We start from the raw sequence: 17,538 nt of genomic DNA, 5'->3' as shown, positions 1-17,538 counted from the left end.
TACAGTCTATATGCCAGCTATCCTCCTGGTTTGATTTCACCAATCATGACCCCCTTGTTTTACTCATAACTATTATTTTTGAGTGTTGTTCTATTCTTTCATTGCTTTTTATTTCTTTTCTCCATCCATCTATACCAATTATCCCATATCTGGTAGAATTCTGATTCTTCCGTTCCTTGTATTTCTTTCGTTAATTTATCCAATTCGGCACAGTCCATAATTTTCCTTATTATTTCATCTTCATTTGGGGTTAGTTTGTTTTTCCACATTTTAAATGTATTAAAAACATTTTTTTAGAAAAATGCATAAACACCAATCGAAAATAGAAAACAGATAAAAAGTACCAACACTAAAGCATAAATAAGTAAACAAGGAAACTAAAAAATCAATGAGGTTGTGGCTTTCAAGAATATCATCACTGTAATAAATTTTGAAAATTGAATATATTGCTGTAAATAGCTTAAAACATGTTTGAGGTAGAAGCAAAGGTAAAATACCCGTAGAATCATGGTCAACACAATATACATCATCACCCCACACAAAAGCTACAATACAAAGTCAAAACTAAGTATGTTTGGATTTAAATATCCCATGAAAGAGAGTAGCATGAACATATATGATTCCTTCTCCCTTCCACAATATTGGTTGAGGTAGGTATCAATATATCAGATTATTGTCCAGTAATGATTTTTACTTTGGATTAATTTTGATGTGAGATGTAAAGTGCAAAAAATCATATTCCTATAATTTAGTTGGAGAATTAAATGATCTTTCCAGTAAGAAACAGAAAATAACCTTGTGACAATTAATGTGTACAAAGGTAATTCATTAAACCTAGATTGAATATGTGATTTAGCAAAGTTTAATAAGAGTATCAGTTTGGAACGGATTTTTATTTCTACAGTTTGTTTCATTCTGCTATGAATAACAGCTGACAAATATTGTTTCAAAAGTTTTGCTATTTGAAAAGCAAATAGACTGCCTTCAAGCTGAATACAAATATAATTTCAGATGAGTCTATTATGTAGGAATCTTGAGAAATAATGAAATAAACTTTTAATATAATGTGTGTGTGTATGTGTATCCATCCATCCATCCATCCATCCATCCATCCATCCATCCATCCATCTATCTATCTATCTATCTATCTATCTATATGCTGGTCTTGTTCGGTGAGTAGGATCTCACCAAAACCTTGCCAAGACAATCTCAATTTTACATAGGAAAAGACCCGAATACAACAAGACCAGCCTATCTACACCCGTGAAAATCTACGAAAATGTTCGTAGATTTCACGGGTGTAGGTATCCTAGTCTTGTTGTATTCAGGTCTTTTCCCGTGTAAGATTGAGATTGTCTTGGCAAAGTTTCGGCAAAGTCCCACTCACCATCTTCAGGCTGGTGTTTTTGTCTTCATGCTTGTGCGAGTAAAGCATGGTCGGAGCTGCCGTCTCTCTATAAATCTTGGTGGGGTGTGTGGAGTTCTGGCTTTGTTGCTGTAGGTGCGTTGATTGGCTGTGTAGTTGTATCCTGATTGGTAGATGGATTTAATGTTTGTAGATTGGTCAGTTGTTTTGTATCATCCTGTGTGGCTGAGGTGCTGGCTGTGTGTCCATTGTTATTTTGTGTTATAATGACCTGGGTGGTGGGTGGGGCTCGTTTGTTGACTAGGGCTGGTTTCCAGATTTCTGGTAGGCGGGAGGTATTGTCACGTTTATTCATGTTGTGGGGGTGTTTTTCCATTTCGATGGCTTCCATAATTATTCTATTGTTGAAGTGTTCAGTTTTGGAGATTAATTTGGTTCCTTCAAAATCAATTTCATGTCCTATTGCTTTAAGGTGCTGGAAAAGGGAGAAAGTTTTTTCTTTTTTTCTGATTGCGTTCTTGTGTTCTGCGATGCATGCATTTATTCTCCTATTAGTTTGTCCTATGTATGTGGCAGGGCAGATTTTGCATGGTACTTTGTAAACTCCTTGGTTTTCTAGCTGGATCTTGTCTTTGGGGTTTCTTAAGATGTTGGGTATTTTTTGGCCAGTGCTGAAGGCTGTCTTGATAGTGTGCGTGTGGAGAATTTTGCTGATTTTATCTGTGATGCTTTTGATGTAAGGGAGGAGGGCGATGCCGTTGTCCTGTTCTGTACCTCGGTTCTTGGGGGGGGGGGGGGTGTCTACTTTTGGATTAGATTGGTAATTGTTTTTCTTTGGAATCCGTTGGAGATTAATAGGTTTGTGAGAGTGTGTAATTCAGTTTTCAGATGGTCTTTGTTGGTTCTGGAGATGAGGGTCTTGGCTACAGAGTTGATCTGTGCAGGGTGGTGATGGGATTGTGTGCTTAAGTAGTGGTTGGTGACTCCCTAGGACACACCATCTACCGGAAAAAAACACACACCAACCGCTACTTACCCCCCAAGAACCAAGGCACAGAACAAGCTCGCACAAGCACGAAGCCAAAAACACCAGCCTGAAGATGGCGAATGGGACCTCGCTGAAACGTTTCCATGACAATCTCAATCTTACATGGGAAAAGACCCAAATACAAGACCACCATATATATGTGTGTGTGTGTGTGTGTGGTGTTTTTTTTTTTAGCTTCCTCCCATAATTGGGGCTTACCAGGAGTTGTGACTCTAAATATTTACCTTCTTCCCTGGCTTCAGCTGATAAGGAGGAGACCTGTGGCTTAATGGCTAAGACGTTTGCCTAAGATGCAATACAGCACAGGTTCGAATCCCAGTAAGGGTATGGCTAGCTGATGAGAGCTAAATAGCTTGAAATAGATCTATACTAGTCTCCCTTTATTTATTTATCAGCACAAATAAAAAAAACACAAATAGGCAACAGTAAAAATATTGGGTTTCTGTCGTGATGGACTCTTATGACGAGCCGATTGACAGATGATGGAAGCAGTTAGCTTCCTCCCATAATTGGGGCTTAGGGTTAGGGTTAGGGTTAGCAATGATAGATTTCAGTTGTCCTGATGCCATTTTTCCCTTGTGATAGTATGCTGGTAAACCTTTCAACATTTTCATTACTGACTGCACTTAGATTATAGGGAAAGAAGTTCAAGTGTGAATGCAGAAAATGGATCTTCAGTGACATTTCATAGTCTCATATGCTGTAAGAAGTTTGTCAACCAGTGGAATGTAGTTGGTGTTCTGTAATTGCCAAGAACATTTTCAACTACATCCTTGAATGGTTTCCAGGCAATTTTGTCTCGTCCTACTAACAAATCTTTGAACCACTAGTCATTGATAATGTATGTGATTTGTGAATCAACAAAAATGCCTCTTTTAATCTTGGCATCAGTTATTCTTGGAAACTTCAGTCTCAAATAATTTAAACATAATTTTCCTTCTTCATTGTTTCACAAAATTTTTCATCATTCCAAATGGATGCAAAATATCTTTTGTCAGGCCAACAAGTGGTTCAATAGCCACATATTTCTATCCTGGAACCAAATTTTCTTAGAATGGCCATTTTATTTAATGTAATGTGATTGTCTTGCATGACTTTCACATTTGCATATGTAACAACAATATTTGGTATATTCGAGATTCATTTCAAGCAGTAGAGCCACGACTTTTAGATCTCCAGTACCTGGTATACCGGATGTACTAACAGTACCATGTTTTTATGTTTCTTTAAAGTGTGCAATAGGTATTAAAGCATGTACATTGCCATAGTATAAAGAAAGAAGGTTTCTATAACGTAATATTTGATAGGCTAAGTTACAAGTTATTTTCACGATTAGTAGCCAAAAATCTGTAAGATACAAAAACTTTGTTATCCTGTGTAATTTTCAGTGTAATTTTTGAGCTTTAGAACGTTGTCACCAGATGTGGGGAAAAACGATATGACTTGCTCATTATATTTCCAACAACTTTTAGAGGAGAAATTATCCAATTTTGCAATTTATTCAGAATAAATTTAATATTCCTTTTACCTGAAATTATTATTTTTGCATTTCTGTTACTGCATTCAAACTCTGCATTAATTTGGTCGTGCAGGTTCAGATTCTGAGATTCAGATTCTTCAGATTCTTGTTCAGATTTTGAGTTTATAGTTCACCAATATACAATAAAGCAAGATAAATTGCATGCTATGAGACCGTGATGGCAAACGTATGGCACACCTACCAAAGGGGGCATGCAGAGTTCTCTCTGTGGACATGCGTGCCATTGCCACTGCTCTTTTGGTTTCTGCTGTGTGCAGGCATGCTGGCCAGCCAGTTTTCAGGTTTCTGGTGCTCCAGTGCGCACAAAGACCAAATGGTGTGCTAAAAACAAAAAAACTAGCTGGCTGGCAGGCACCTGTGCACCGGCCTGCTGGTCTTTGGCTTTCGTGTGCAATGTTTTGGGCACTTGGTGCCGAAATGGTTTGCCATCACTGCTATAAGATTTTTAAATTAAATTGTTTATCCTTATTTCTGCAATTTTAGCTCTGTGTTGTACAATTCTAAAGCTCAGTGGTGGGTCCGGATCCCGTTACCTTCCAGCGACGCCTTTGCAATGCTCCAGCTGCTCGGCGGAGCATCACGCAGGCATTGTATGCGCTGTGCACGGAAGCACCAATGGCTTTAAAGGACAGGTAAGGAGTGCGGGTGGGCCTTCCGGAGCACCATCCTGGAACGGTACCCGGTACTCCGGGCAGGCTCTGGTACGCCCGTACCGGGGTGTACCGCCTGCAACCCACCACTGCTAATGCTGTGCTATAGTGCTATGCTACTTCTTTGAAGATAAAATGTCAGGTAAACTAGACTCTTTTGAAACGAGTATCAAAAGGTTGTATCTCATTGGTAATAAAATCTTGTAATCTAAATGAGTTATTGAGCTTCTACTGAACAAATTTATTTTTTTAAATTAAATGTTATCGAAAGTTTTAAACATAATATAACAGCTAACATGAAATAGAACAAAGAAAGGAAAGGAAAAGGAAAAACAAGTGGAATAAAATAAAAAGAAACTTCTGATTTTCTCCTCAGCAAATACATGTATTATTAAAAAATTATCTCTTACAGAAATGTTCAGTTTTTTCCATTATCCAGTTTTTTTCTAATCATTAAAACCACAAGTCATAAGTGCATTTTTTTTCCGTTCCATGCAAATCATCTATAAGGGGTTTCCACACAGCTCTAAATGTAGATACTGTCTTTTCGCTGATCAAGGAAGTTAAATTATCTGTCTTTGCAAACTACTCCATCATCTTCACCAATCAATCCTCCATTGTGGGTGGTGTTAAACCTTTCCATTTTTGAGGATATAATAGTCTCACTGCAGTTGTCATATATAAATTCTGAGTTCCAATGACTGTTTGTAGTTGTCTGTCACCATTGAACAAATTTCTTATTACTTTTTTAAAATAAACGGACATTTAATAGGAAGTGAGAAGGGAGAAATCTGGACTTAATATTTTTCTATGTTAGTACCAGACATCAATATATTATTTATTATTGCATGATCTCTTACAAATTGTTTATTTCTGTTTGTATATTTATGCAGACCATCTGGAAATCTTGCGCCTTCTATAGAATTAGCTGAGCCATAAGGAGATATAATCCACTCTGAGACCAGTGTTAAACAAATTAGCATGGTAATACAGTTTAAAGTTCAGAACTGCTAATCTACTCTCTGTTTTGAATAATTTTGGATTTCTAATGGTTTATATAGAAATGAAGACTCAATTTAGTTGGTTGCTCTGAAGTTTACAAATTCCATTTTAAAATGTAATATTCCCAGTATAAAGAATTTCTATCATTTATGTTCTTGATAAAAAATTTAGAAATCATCCCTCTAACATCCTTCTAATGAAAATTTTGAGCATAAATAGACTAGTTATTTTATTTTCACTATGTTTGCTTTGCACCACATTTAATCTCCATTGTGGTTGAGATAGCATCCAGGAATGGATTGACTTCATCTGCTCACTGATTGGACTGAGTGTCAGAGCTGTGAGGACACACCTCTGTAGGTAGGGCTCCCCAGCTTTTGACTCAGTCCCTCAGTGAGGACAGATGTGTCAAAATGTGAATGTTACCCGCTGACTCCCTATCGAAGGTAGAGTCCCTGGACCTCCCTTAGCGGTAAGAGTCTCGACTTGAGCCGCTGAGGGCATCTTTCAATCTTTAAGCTGTCAATGAGATACAGGATCTTCGCGCTCCTTAAATACTAGAAAGCACAACGGCAATTAAGAGATGTTAGGAGCTCCCGGACTCCTTGTTTGACAAAAAGGCAAGGCAGCCGCTGCAGGAGCTTCGTGCTCCACATATAAACTTAAGGAGAAAGTTTCTAAAATAAATAAATTAGAAAACAATTTGTGCCTGGAGTTCTGCTATATATTTTAAAATTAGTTTTGAATGAACTAACGGAATAATGAAACTATGATGAATTATGGAATGTTTCTATAGCTTTGACTTAGTTCATTTACCAATTGTATGACTTTAAAGCTGGTTATGTATCTAATTATAACGTAACTTATACTAATGAAAAATATCTGAAAAAGTATACTGCATTTGAAAAAAATTGAATAATCTACCTCTGAAGCATTGCCAATTTTAACTAAAAATTTAGGATGCTTGAACAGTTATATACAACTGTCATGCTCTTGTTTATTGTGGATAAATACATTTTTGCATATAAAAAGGTAACTTTCAATGAATAGCATCTGAAATTGGATAAGGACATTTCTCAGAAATATTTGGAGAACCACTGTATTTTAAGTTGAGACAGAGCTTAGCTATATGGACGAATAGTTCAACTTTATATGACAGCTTCTTAAAAGTAATTTTGCCTGCCTCATTTGTATGCAGGTTAACTTGATATAGGTACTAAATATAGCTAGGACCAATTTATACAACCTTTTTCTCACAGGGAAGGACTGTATGGTTATAATGTGCATAGTATTCAGATTGCTTGTTGACAAGTATGCACATGGAAGGATGAGGTTAATTATACACTGAAGTTACTGTCAGGTGAAATGTTATGGTTCTTAAATTATAGTAGTTTTTTTTAAACTGTACCTCTTCAGATTTAATCTGAATCTGAAAGACTCCAAGGTTTCTTTAAAAGTAGTCACTTGAAAATTTTGTGTGTGAATCTTGTTCAGACCCAGTGGAAACCATTATTTCCCATACTTAACCCCAGTCTTTTCTATTTCTTCCCTTTCTATTCTATTTTTTCTACAGCAAAAGGTAGCTATAAACTACTCTTTCCTCACATATAATCTGCAAGGCATCTTACTAAATGCAAAGTTTAGAGATTGAGCAGAATCACTCTTTGAGGGAGATGGGCAGTTCAGAAGTGTGAAAAATAAATATGTATTTCCCAGTGGAATATTTGGCATCTCCAAGAAAAGTTTGAAAGACTGTGATTCAGCTGCCAATCAGAGTGGCCAACATTAAAAATAATAATAGTTTGATTTGATTTAAGATGTTTCTTTTGTTAATAAATAATGACTGCTACAACCAAACTTTGGCCTAAATGTATAAATCATGCAATGATTTGTATGTAATAAGAAAGATGTAATTAAATAATTTTATATAAGTAATCCTCAAGTTACAACCACAGTTGGCATCAGAATTTACTTTGCAATAAGACCCTGAGCTACAATGCCGTGTAATGCCACAGCTGCCCCTCAAAGTATCTGCTGCTCCAGTCTAACCCAGCAGCCTGGGACAAAGCCACAGCTTCCTGGAAGCACAATGCCCTAGGAATTTCCCGCTGCAGTCACTGCTGCAATTTGAGGGTCATGCCACCCTGCACACTCCCACCCCAGCTGACTTTCATCATCTTATTCCCACTACTGACAAGGTGTGCCCACCCTGCCCTTTCACAAAGCAACTGCTGGCCACATGAGGCCCCTTCCCTACATTGTGCAAGGAAAAGGGCGTTGAAAAGCTTCATGTAGCCAGTACCTGACTCATGAGGATCTGGGGCGGGCATGCCTTGTCAACAGTGGGAATAATGCAGTAAAGGTCAGCTGGACTGGAGGGGAATGTGGAGTGCAGCAGACCAAAAGTCATAGATGGTGGCAGTTGAAGCATGGTGGCAGTTGAAGCACCCCTGCAATCGTAAGTATGGGTGGGTTGCCAAATGCCCAAATTTTGATCACGTGACTGCAGGGACACTGCAATAGCTGTAACTTCAGGGATCAGTCACTGAAAGAATAGTAAGTAGCAAGTTGAGGACTACCTACATAACCTGGCCTTTTAAAAATAGGCTATTTTTAGTTATCTTACTACAGATAATTGTAACCCTAATGATTTATGTACCAATGGATAGATCAGGAATTTTGACAGAAATGTCATTCTAGCTTTATTAGTTAATTTTTCTATAAGTGATATAAAATGTGAAACTTGCTTTCTTTTTAATCTGATAACTTTTTTTCTGTATGAAGTTACCTAAAAGAAGAGCAATTTGGTAAACTGAATGTATCAGAGAGATAACCAAAATAATTTTTGTTGGTTACACTTGCAGCCTCTTCTTCCTGAATTTTGCAGTAAGAACTAGAAGGATCACAGCTTTGTAAGCTTAATAGCCAACAGATGGAGCTGGGTTAGCATCTCACTGCTACTTCGGGATGCAGAAATAGAAGACTTAGGAGAGGGAACAGTTAAATGAAGAAGGAAATACGTGGATGAGCAGCAAGGGTTGCATATGCTGCAAAAATAAGGTAGAATTCAGCATATTTTCATAGTAAAATTTATAAATGGATTTCCAACAAATTGTAGAGAATAGAAAATGTAATATAGAACTATATATCTGTAAAGGTATATGTAAGTGACAGAACAAAGCAACTTAACTCAATGAGTTATATAGGTAGTCCCTTGGCTTACAACCACAATTGAGATCAAAGGTTTAGTTGTTAAGCAAGAGAGTTGTTAACTGAATTTTGCCCCATTTTACAACCTTTCTTTGCCCCATTTTACAACCTTTCAGTTGTTAAATTAGTAACATGGTTGTTAAGTGAATTTGGCTTCCATATTGACTTTGCTCGTCAGAAGGTCGCAAAAGGTGGACACTGCAATTGTGATAAACATGAACCCATTGCCAAACATCTGAATTTTGATCATGTGACTAAGGGGATGTGTCAACAGTCATAAGTCTGTAAAATATTCATAAGTAACTTTTTTCAGTGCCATTGTAACTTTGAACGGTTACTAAGTGAATAGTTGTAAGTCAAGAACTACCTGTACTTTTCCTATTTTTACTAGAGCAGCTGTTAGTAATCTTTCAGCAAACTGAGAAGTTTAGTTTGCCACTAAATTCTGAAGTTCTGATTTTGGAGGCTTTGTTTTTAAAGAAAAAGTCTAAATCTATTTTGGTTTCCCCTTTTACGACTCTGTAGCCCAATAGTAGAATAAAAATAAATGGCCAATTGTTTGATAGAAGTATTAGAATATATTGCTTTACAATTAAGGCTATACAGATGCAATGCTATTTTTTAAAAAAAGAAATTTATCTTCCTTTTTGATCAAGATTAATAATGAAGCTAAAGCATAATTATCCTGACAATTACAAACACTACATCTCTTAAATATACTTATATGTATTGTAAGGGCTTTGGTTTGTTTTAAAGAAAATTAGGAAGAATAAAAGAAAAGCTATTTGGCCATATTAATACTTCCTGCATTAGAAATAAACAACATGGTACCTTTCAAATTATACTGAACTACAAACTCCAGTCAGTCAATTTAGCTAGTAGTATGGATGATAGGAACTAACTTTGTAAATAAGGCAGGCCTAGAACTCATGATCTCCCGTTTGCTGCCTCATTCTTTACCGTTACACCAAACTGGGTCTCACTGCATATTTTACTACAATATAGAATCTTGTCTCTTAGTACACATTTCTTGTCTCTCTGTTGTTAAATATATAGGAACCATAATAAGTTCAGGCCTTGGATTACCCTAGTTGATCTGGGAAGTACTTCAAAACCCTTCAAAACCCACTATTAGATATAGAAATATAGTTTAACTTGCTTTATCAAGATATTTTTCTGATAAGCATTATCAGATAAAATGTTATTTTTGAAGATTGACAGGAAGAAGTAATGATGGTCTTCATTATGCTTTTTTTGTTTCTCTCCGCTGTGCCTCTTACAATCATTACATACCAACATTATTAGCATGTCCTACTTGTACATTTAGGTGGGGCCTTAATATTCTTCAGTATACTTACCATGTGAAATTACCACTATAGCAATGCTAGCTTTATAGATATTTTAATGGATATATGTGTAAATATTTAGGAGGTTCAACTGTGGCGTTCTGATATGAATACTGACATTGTGACCGTATACCTCTGTTATACTTTTGCAGTGCTTTGTGTCTCTTTAATGCAATCTGTGTTCATATTCGGTGAGGGAGTTTTGAAATATAATTGTTCTTAATTCCAGTAGAAGAGAATATATATGTAGCTGAGGTTTGAACTGTGGAGTCCTTGGTGCTCTCTGAGCTTAGTTGCTTGCAGATATTTCATTACCCAGCTAGCTAACATCATCAGTGACTACTTATATAACAACATAGCTCATGTAAATATTTCACTGCAACTATTTTGCAGTCAGGATTTGGTTGTTTAATTTATTTGTGTGTTTTTTCCCCACCTATCTCATCAAAGTCCTTGATATATGACTATTCATTCTGACCATTTCAAGTTACAGCAGTGCTGAATGAATGGTGGTTAGAACTGGTGTTCTGAGTTCTGGCACACAGACACACACACCATGATCATAGCATCACCAATTGCAACCTTCTGGCTTCCCCAGAAAGTCAGTGGTGAAGATTGCAGGGAATGTTGCAAATCATTAAGAGTAAGTCCCCCCCCCCTCTTGTACACCTTCTCCCAGTCTATCTGTGCTCATATTGTGTTGACCACTGTACCCTCTCAAATTTCACCACACTTTTCTTCCATCACTGTGCATCCTTCCTAACCCTCACTGAGCCTATTTTAAATAACCCTGCAGTTCTTTCACACACCCTTCCAGAACCTTGCCATCTTCTCTTGCATCTCCATATACCAGACATCTCCATTGACCCTTGCTGTGACTCCCTCCCACCCTCACACGCTTCTTTGTGCACTTCTGCACTTGGCAACTGCAAGTTACCTGCCTGCTGGTCTGCTTGCAATCCACCTGCAACTTGCAACTTCCTGCAATCTTATTCACTGACTTGGTTGTGGAAAACTGGGAGGAGATTGGTTTACCTTATAACTGTGAGATTCAGTTAATGACATCAACTGAGTCTGCACTAGTAATGTGGTCGTGCTTTATGATCACATCGCTTAGCAGTGGAAATTACAGTCCCAATTCCTGGTATAAGTTGAAAACTCTTTGTATGGCAATAAGAAATATTATTGCCTTTGTCAAGTATACCACCAATTCACTTTACTACTGATGATGGTCTGTAAAACATTCTTTATGTAAAAGCAATATTAGTTCCCATGGACAGCATACCAGTTAAAGAACTCACATTTACCAAAAGATGAACTCGTGAGTTACATTTCCAGATTATTTTTCCTGACATGGTGCTATGATACTGTTCAACACACCAACTTACTTTTTGTCTTTTTTGATCACGTGGACACATTTTAAATAAATCATTGATTTGTAACCTCAAGTCATTACTTTGGAATCCCTGTGAAATAAATATACCAATGGCTGGTAACACACCTTTCCTAGCAGACCATTTCTGTCATGTTTCTTTGTAGAAAAGATCTGTAAAATATGAAAAGACGAAGCAAAGTATTCCACCTGTTATTAGGAACACACTATCCATCTGGAAGCTGTGCATATAAACCAGAGCTGAAAATCTGATGGAACCACCTTTTAAAATGCCAAGTTGTACAAATCGCAAGATGGGCAGGTCATTTGAAAGCATAAGGTAACAACGGAACACCCCCCCCCCCCAATCATTTAGTCTAGTTTGCTTTAACTTCACATGGAGGGGGGAAACTCTCAGAGCCTTCTTTGGATGTTTATAGCTATAACTTTATAGGTTTGATAAGGTGATATCTGATTTATTTTCAGTGCTACACTATAAAGCTTTACATTCATGACAATGCTTTTTGTATTTGGTCCAGAAGCCTCTTGGTAGCTACAACAGTACTTTCCTAAGCAATGATACCCTCAGTAGCGGGCTTAACCTGCCAGCCACCTAGACACTTTGGATTTGCTGTAGAATTCTAAAGTAGTTTTGATCGAAACATGAATTATCACCTGCAGGGCATCTTAGTTCAGGTATGATCATAACTAAGGCAGTCAAAGCTGAACAGAAGCCAACTTTATTGTAGCATCTACTATTTTAAGAATAGCAATAGCAGTAGACTTATATACCGCTTCATAGGCCTTTCAGGCCTCTCTAAGCGGTTTACAGAGAGTCAGCATATTGCCCCCAACAATCTGGGAAATAGACATTGACCAAGAGAATCAACAGATCATGAGCCAACTTCTTCAGGAGGAACATAACCAGAATGACTACCAAAACATGTTTCTAGATATTTAATAATATACAGCTTTAATAAATCCAGTTTTGAAGGATTAAATATAAGCTTACTTCACCCTTTCCACACCACTACAGATAATAGGCTTAACCTTAGATAGATCCTTGGCTCAACATGGGGTGATGGTATGCAGCGGAATACCTTCAGCGTACTGTTAAATTCTCACCTAAATACATGGAAGACTTGTTTCTTCTGCTTCATATAGAAGTTAAATAATATAGGGAAGAGTATTGAACCTTATGGCACAGCACAGCAACCATATTTTTGAGCGTCCCTGACTAAAAGGTTATACTGGACCTCTTAGGGCATGGAAATATCTTGTGGAACTTCTTGTGAGTTCTATCATAAGCAGCAGCTCTAAGACAATGTCCAGGAGCTGATGAGGGCCATTGCTGGGCAGCTAGCATTCAGTAAACCAGAAGTGAGTTTATCTTTTTCCAACAGTGTAGTTCTCTCAAATATACTCAAATGCAATTGGCACATCCTCCCTATCATTGCACTACTAACATAGTAACTCCTCCTCCCTAGCAAAGGAATTGCAGCCACTGCGTAACCTGAAATACAGCTGGGGAAATTTCTGACAGTGCTCCATCCCCATTGTTGCCCAGAAAGATTTCAGTAATTTCTTCAAGCACGTTTGTCCACCAACATTTGATGGATGGATATGGTTTTCTTCTATGCTAATGTTTGAGATAAGTTTCTGGAGGATCATTAAATGTTCATTAGTTTTAGGAATTTTAATTATCATATTCTGGGGCCTTTGAATAACAGATCTAGAGGGATAGTACTGTTGTTTTCCTACTTTGTTAAGAGTTCCTGGACAGGTGTCATAATTGGAAGTTATCTCATTCATAAAGAACCCAGTTATTTTATATTAAAATAATTCCCACTTACTGTAACAAAACGTTATATACACCAGAAAATTTTATTTATGAAAAGGTTTCAGCAGGATGGCTGTTTTTACTTTGAAGGAATACTCTATTCACACTTGTTTATCCAAGTGCTAGAAGCCATGACATTATCCCTTTCTATTTATGTTCTTGCAGTGGGATATGCTAAAAATATACTTAGAAACTGTGATTATTAAATTTTTAATGATTGAAACAGCAATACGTATATCAATAAGAGACAATATTCATAGTTCAGGATTGACATGTGAAGTCCTTGGTGTTGTCTGAGCTTGACTGCCAAGCTTAGAGGCATCAAAGACCCTAGCAATATACACATAAATACAAAACACTTGATCCAAACAAATAAACTGCAGGTTGAAACTAAAAATCTCAGAGTAATAACAGTTCCTGACTCCGTCCATGGGCAAAGATTGGGATCAATCTGATCTCCAGTGGTAAGGTGCTTCATGAAGCAAGCTCCATGTCTGGTACTACTATTCATATTGCTCACTTTTGTCTTTGGACTTGGGAAAAATATCAGCCAGGAAGGCATTATTTTTACCACAGGGGGATGCTTTTGAGTCTGTTTGTGAAAATAATACTATATTATTAGATCCTGTCCTTTCTTCCTATGATCATTTTACAAAAGAAGACATTACATCAAATCCTAGACGTATACGTAAATAAGAAGTTGAAGAGGCTTTTCTTTTGTAAGAAGGAAAGCATATAAAGCATATAAAAGGAAGCCCATTTCCTAATGAGAATTGTAGTAATGTTACTCAGATGTATTTAGTGTGCAGTTCTTTAAATATAAATGATGCTATGCAATTTTTCAATAAAAAGAGCATAATATTATTATCCCTACATAGATTTACATAACTGTAAACTGTAAAAGAAAGCATAGAACCAATCCTGCAACTTCTACATAGTGACATTATTTTAACTGCATATGAAAACCAAAGTGTAAAAATTCTATAGAGTTATTTCACATAAACGTTGACATCAGGTCTTTATTTTTGTGATAACTTATTATTAAATACTTAAACTTCATTAATGCCAGTTAATCCACCCAGACTATAAAATCCTCTTAATTCTTTTCAAGTTTTCTTGTCTCAACATCATAGGTTATATAAAACAATTATTGTACCATGGAGGCAAGCTGTAAAGGCTGCAATTAGGCTGATATTAGTCAATGGACATCAAGCTGCAGCTGGATTGTTGTCAACTGGGTTTCTTTTCTGAGATATTTTTAAGCTTACAATTCTTTAATTAGATGAAATATTTGGGCTTGGAAAATATTTTAGCTTTGTAATATAATCTACATTCAGAGGTTTTTAAAATATATATATTTTGTTCTACATTGTTATACATTATAAAGTATGCTTTTTTTCTAGGTTCCTGGAGATGATGGCTTTAAGACAACAAATTGACAAAGCACAAAAACGCATTTTCTAACATTGCTAGCATATGCCCATGGCACCCACCTGTCCCTTTCTTCTGTCTGATTTTTAAAATTATTAGGAAGAAATAAACAAAACTTTTACTAAATGCTTATTTTGTGATTGAGTATCCCCACCGTAACAGCTGATTCATGTTTAAATAAGATTCTTTGCCCCGCTAATAGCTACTTTGTGAGACAGTCTTCGGACTGATCTGAAATTTTAAATTTGCCATTGGTCCAAAAAGTTTTTTTTAAGCCTGGATGATAGTTTGTTCAATTTAAATTGAAGTTACTTGACAACTATTGTGCAAAAACAGAATAGTAGCAGGAACTGTAAATTCAAGTTTTAAGTTATTTACTTAGGTTGTTCCGTTCCAAATCTTTGTGATCCAATGGACCACAGTCTGTTAGAACTATTGTATTGATGAATATTCTAGTTTTGATCAAATTGATTTGTCAAATATTTTGAGCAAGACATTTTTCCGATAGAGACTAATATATACCAGACTAAGGTAAGGAATCATCCATTTTTTCCTCTTAGAGGACAAAAAGAGTGTCAGGCTTGCCTCATTCAGTATCCAAGAAAGATAACCCCCAACTCCATTTAAGTAGAGATAAAGGTACTTTCACTGGACATGAAATGAAAACAGCTAAAGTGGAGCAAGATCTAAATAAAAAAACGTGTACATATCAAATGTTTACCCAGGACCCTCCCCCCAGTTACCCCAACCCAATGTCCAATCTGCAACTCCCAAAGGTGTCATGTGGGGTGCATCTTCAAGTGGCTTCATTCAGCTGGTATGCAGAGATGGTTGACCTTGACCAAGCCCAAACATGAGCCATCAGCATGCGCAGAAGATGGTGAGAACAAAACTCCCTTCATGATAACTGCTCCAGCACCTAGCAATTCTCCCCAAATACCACGAGCCCCACCCTTCCTATTACTATGGCAGCCAATAGCAAGCAAGCAAAGTAGAGGCTGACAAAGAGGCTGTCGTGAGTGACTATGTCTTTAAGTGGAACTAGCCAGTCAGTATGAACTATATGAACTGAGCCTAGTGTTTATCTATGTAAAATATTACTTCTTGGCTGCTTAAAGAATATTGAGAACTGATCACTACCTAGTTGGTAACAAGTATGAATGAACTACAGTGATTTCATGTTATTTCATAGCCAATTATTACTTTTTAAAATTCTATCAATACCACAGTAGTAAATAGTTTCTACTTCTACTCAAGATATTTTTTGAAGTAACATTTTTGTACTCTCATAAAGCAAACTCAGTGCAAGAGTATTTATGGATTATTTAAGTAGCAGAGTAGCAGGTATATGTTTATGGGATTACTTGGTACACTGTAAATGTAACACTATTAGCCACTACTGTCTTGGAAATATGGAGGCTGTGATAGGGTGGGGGAGGGGATAGTAGATTCTCCAGTGTGTTGCTGGAGATTCCAAGAATGGGTTAACTTGTACTTGCTGCCCAGAGACTGAGTCATCAAACTTTAGCCACGGCTCATTACCTCTCTGCCTAGCTCAGTTTTTCAACTCAGTCTTGCCTGGTAGAGACATACAAATTGGACACTTCAATTGGATTCTTGGACCCTCCAACAGCCAAATTCAGTGGGCTGAGCTGCAATCGGAAGCTGCAAGAAGCTGAGGGTTTGTAGGTGTGCGTGTTTGCACGATTTGACAGAGGCTTATCCATATACTGGTTATTTCAGACCACTGGAGGTTCCTGTATTTTTGCTATGCAGGAATTCATTACCAGTACAGGGTCCTGCTGTTCGGCCAAACCTCAGCACTCAAGAGTCTTTACCAAGTTTCTCGCAACATTGGCTGCACATCTCAGGTCCATTTCCGTGAGACTGCAGTGCTACCTCGACTATATTCTCCTGCAGCAGGCTCTTCCTTGAGGGTGCTTCAAGACCTTCAGACAACAATTCAAACCTTTCAGGACCATGGCTTCTTGGTCAATTTCAAGAAAAGCCACCTGGTCCCCACTACCCATCTTCTGCATCTTGGAGCAGTGATCAACACCAGATTGGGAGAGGTGTTTTTGTCCCAGGATCGTCGGGACAGTCTGGTGGCTTTGGTGACCAAATTCAGAAGGAATGCATAGTTCCCGTATCCCTCCTATAACAGCTCCTGGGAAAGATGATGTCATGTATTGCTATAGTATCTGGGGATGTGGACAAGGCTATGCGAGCTGTGAGTGCCTCCACCTGCATACTGGACCCGTGTCCCTCCTGGCTGGTTGCCAACAGCAGTGAGGTGACACGAGGCTGGATCCAGGCGGTTGTTACCGCTTCTCTTCGGGAGGGGTACTTTCCCACCGCGCTTAAGACAGCGGTGGTAAGACCCCTCCTGAAGAAGCCGTCTCTGGATCCAGCTGTTCTTAATAACTATCGTCCAGTCTCCAACCTCCCCTTTGTAGGGAAGGTTGTTGAGAAGGTGGTGGCTCGCCAGCTTCAGCGTACCTTGGAGGAAGCTAACTATCTTGACCCCTTCCAGTCTGGCTTCAGACCCGGTTACAGCACAGAAACCGCTTTGGTCGCATTGACTGATGATCTCTGGAGAGCTAGGGATGGAGGCCATGCTTCCATCCTAGTTCTCCTGGACCTCTCAGCGGCTTTCGATACCATCGACCATGGTATCCTTCTGCGACGACTGCGGGAGATAGGGGTGGGCGGCACTGTCTTGCAGTGGTTCTC

General features: G+C 37.8%; 1 protein-coding gene across 5 annotated transcripts in view; it reads left to right on the top strand.

Annotated features, from left to right (window-relative positions):
- CHD7 (chromodomain helicase DNA binding protein 7) overlaps nt 1-17,538 on the top strand; it is a 217,629-nt gene that overhangs the window by 9,623 nt on the left and 190,468 nt on the right. Inside the window, exon 1 of one of the 5 annotated variants that reach the window (XM_087707025.1) lies at nt 11,720-11,874. The exons of the other annotated variants lie outside the window; for them this stretch is intronic. The gene's annotated coding sequence lies outside the window, so the exon portion shown is untranslated. Of the gene's footprint in view, nt 1-11,719; nt 11,875-17,538 lie in introns of those variants that run through there. 5 annotated transcript variants of the gene reach the window in all.

The sequence above is a fragment of the Thamnophis sirtalis genome, unplaced genomic scaffold (assembly GCF_051295495.1).
Source record: "Thamnophis sirtalis isolate CommonGarterSnake01/CBP01778 unplaced genomic scaffold, rThaSir2_p1.2 scaffold_2, whole genome shotgun sequence".
NCBI classification, from domain to species: Eukaryota; Metazoa; Chordata; class Lepidosauria; order Squamata; family Natricidae; genus Thamnophis; species Thamnophis sirtalis.
Note: the sequence above shows the minus strand (reverse complement) of the source record. Positions and strands in the feature narration are given on the sequence as shown.